Source organism: Rhincodon typus, chromosome 14, assembly GCF_021869965.1.
Source record: "Rhincodon typus isolate 14 chromosome 14, sRhiTyp1.1, whole genome shotgun sequence".
In the NCBI taxonomy this organism is placed as follows: domain Eukaryota; kingdom Metazoa; phylum Chordata; class Chondrichthyes; order Orectolobiformes; family Rhincodontidae; genus Rhincodon; species Rhincodon typus.
The window spans coordinates 4111271-4114467 of NC_063345.1; positions in this window are offsets into that span (position 1 = coordinate 4111271).

Below are 3197 nucleotides of genomic sequence, written 5' to 3' on the forward strand. Positions count from 1 at the left end.
CTGCTTGGCCTGCTGTGTTCATCCAGCTCTACACCTTGTCATCTTTGTTTTTTCTGTAGCCGTGTTTTCTGTACTAGACAGTAGTTTTGTCTGCTGTGTATCCGTTTTCTTTGTGCTGGCTGTTTGTTACACCATATAAGAGAGAAAGGGTTTCATTCCAAGTCGCTGGACTTCACCTCCGACCGGGATAGCGAATGCCGCCAGGAACAACCTCAGCCTCCAGACCTGCCGTCGATCGAGGGGTCCCCGATGGGCAGAGTGGCATGAGGCTTATTGCACTTTTCCCTCTCTTTCTCGTTCTTTTTATTTACTTAATAAATGTTCCTTTCTTTTCTCGTCTTTTATTATTACTCAATAAATGTTCATATTTAAGCAAATTGCTGTGGTCGTGCCTTAATTGCATTTAACCTAATCCAAAAAGAAATGATTGGATACACTCTTGTGATCCAAGACACAGGTGGAGACTCGAACTTGGGCCTCCTTGCTCAGGGATAGGGACATTACCACTGCACCACATGAAATTAACACCAAATGTTTTGATCTAATTTTCTTAATCGTTACCCCACCCTGCTCAAATTCCTCCCTGGTATTGGCCCTCTCACCTCTGGAACCTCTGCCAGTTCTACAATCCTGATAAGACATTCTGATAAATGTTTATAAATTTCCAGTTTGGCCTCAGCTAGAGGATTGTCTCCGATTCTACACATCACATTCAGGAAGGATGGACAGGTTTTAACAAGAGTGTATGATACAGGGATAATGGCCTTCAGTTACCCAGAGAGGTTGAGCACATTCTCCTCATGGAAGGAAAGGTTGAAGGTGGATTTAATTGAGGTGTTCAACAACTTGAGGAGTGCAGATGGAGTCTGCTCACAGTGGCTGGAGGATTGGGAAGCAGAAGACCTAGAATTCAAACATTTGATGAAAGAACCAAGGTCAACCTAGGGAAAAGGTTTTAATGCAGTGAATGGTAAGACTCTGTAACACATTGTCAAAGAACATGGCAGAAGCAGATATAATCACAACTTTCAAAAAGGAACTGGATAAATATCTGGAGAGAAGGAAATTTCTGGATTGTGGTGACAGGTTAAGAGAATTATACCAGCATTTGCAGAGAAACATGATGTGCTGCAACATTCTATGATTCAATATCTGCATCCCTCAGATTCTGGGCCCTTGAGCATCCATGGTTTTCATCATTCCATCCTTTCCCGTGCTTTCAGCTGTCTGAGCCCCAAGTTCTAGAATTTCCCTCCCAAATCTTTAATTTCTTTACTTCCCACTTCTCCATTAATATACTGTTTTGTAATGATCTTTGCACAAGCTTGTCCCATGTCTCTGTACCCAAAGCTTACACTCTTGTAAAGTGCCTTGGGACTAAACATTAAAGGTGCAACATTATTGTGAATGTTCTTGCTTATATTGGCCTTGGAAATATTTTTGTTGCCAAGAATGTGCTCAAAAGTGATCGCTTCCAGAAAGCAATGAAAGACAGTGAGGGAGGAAGAAAGGGAGAGAGTGAGGAAGGAAGGGAAAGGTGAGATGGGAGAGGGAGCTTGGGAAGAGTGAGGTAGTAAAGGAAGATAGGAGGGAGGGTGTTTGGCATCCCACAGAGAAGCCTCCTTCTCTTCACTAAACTTCTTTGAGGCTGAGATCGCTGACTCTGGTAAATGCAGGTTTAAAAATAGTAGAGATAGCAAGAACTGCAGATGCTGGAGTCAGAGGCAACATAGTGTGCAGCAGTCATTTTATCTTACAAAGAACAGCCATCAATCAGGGCAGAGAGACACTTTGTGTGACACTGAGAGAAACGTCGCAGAAGGAGGCACAACAAGGAATTAGAAAAGCTAACAAAATGTTATCATTTATTGCAAGAGAAATTATGAACACGGTGGCTCAGTGGTTAGCACTGCTGCCTCACAGCGCCAGGGATCCGGGTTCAGTTCCAGCCTCGGGCGACTGTCTGTGTGGAGTTTGCACATTCTCCCCGTGTCTGTGTGGGTTTCCTTCGGGTGCTCTGGTTTCCTCCCACAGTCCAAAGATGTGCAGGCTAGGTGGATTGGGAACGCTAAATTGCCCACAGTGCCCAGGGATGTTTAGGTTAGGTGGGTTAGACATGGGAAATCAGGGGAATGGGTCTGGGTGGGATGCTCTTTGGAGGGGCAGTGTGGTCTTGTTGGGCCGAATGGCCTGTTTCCACACTGTAGAGATTCTAAGAAATTCAATACAAGAGTAAAGAGGTTATGCTTCAGTTATACAGAGCATTGGCGAGACTGCATCAGGAGTATCATTTACAGGATGGTCATTGTATTTACGGTAAGATATTAATACATTGGAAACAGTTCAGGAAAGGTTTATTAGAATAAGACCTGGAAAGGTTAGATTGTTTCATGAGGAAAGGTTGAGCTTGCTACTCTTGTATCCACTGGAGTTAAAAAAGAGGCAGCATGAGAGAAACATATAAGATCATGAGGGATTTTGAAGAGGTGAATGCCCATCTACACTTTGTTGCCATGGAAAAGCTGCCAAAATCATCAAAGACCCCTCCCACCCCGGTAATACTCTCTTCCAACTTCTTCCATCAGGCAGAAGGTATAGAAGCTTGAACACATGTGCCAATAGGTTCAAGAACAACTTCTTCCCTGTTGTTATTAGACTGCTAAATGGATCTCTTTAATTTCAATCTAATGTTGACCTTGCTTTTGTGCACTTCCTGCGCAGTCGTAACTTTGTATACCTCACTCTATCTAAGCACCCTATGATCTGTATGTCCTTGTTTGCTATGATTGTCTGTACTGCTCACAAAACAGAACTTTTCACTGTACTTGTATACATGTGACAACAATAAATCAAATCAAATCAAATCAGGGAGGATGTATCCTGTTTGGGGAGAATCTAGAACCAGGTGCCATTGCCAAGGGGTTGTGCATTGAAATCAGAGGTCAGCAGGGTTTTCTTTTCTAATGGATGGTGGTGAGTTATTGGATCTGTATTCTTCGAAGGCAATGAAAACAAAGTCTTTGAATATTTTTACAGCTGAGGTAGATAGATTCGTGACAAAGAAATGGGGTGAAAGGTTATTGGGGTAGGTGAGAATTTGGAATAATCAGATCAGCCAAGATCCTATTGAATGACAAAGCAGGTTTGAGGGGCCAAATGGACTTTTCTTCTTCCAAATTCGTATGTTTGTATATTCA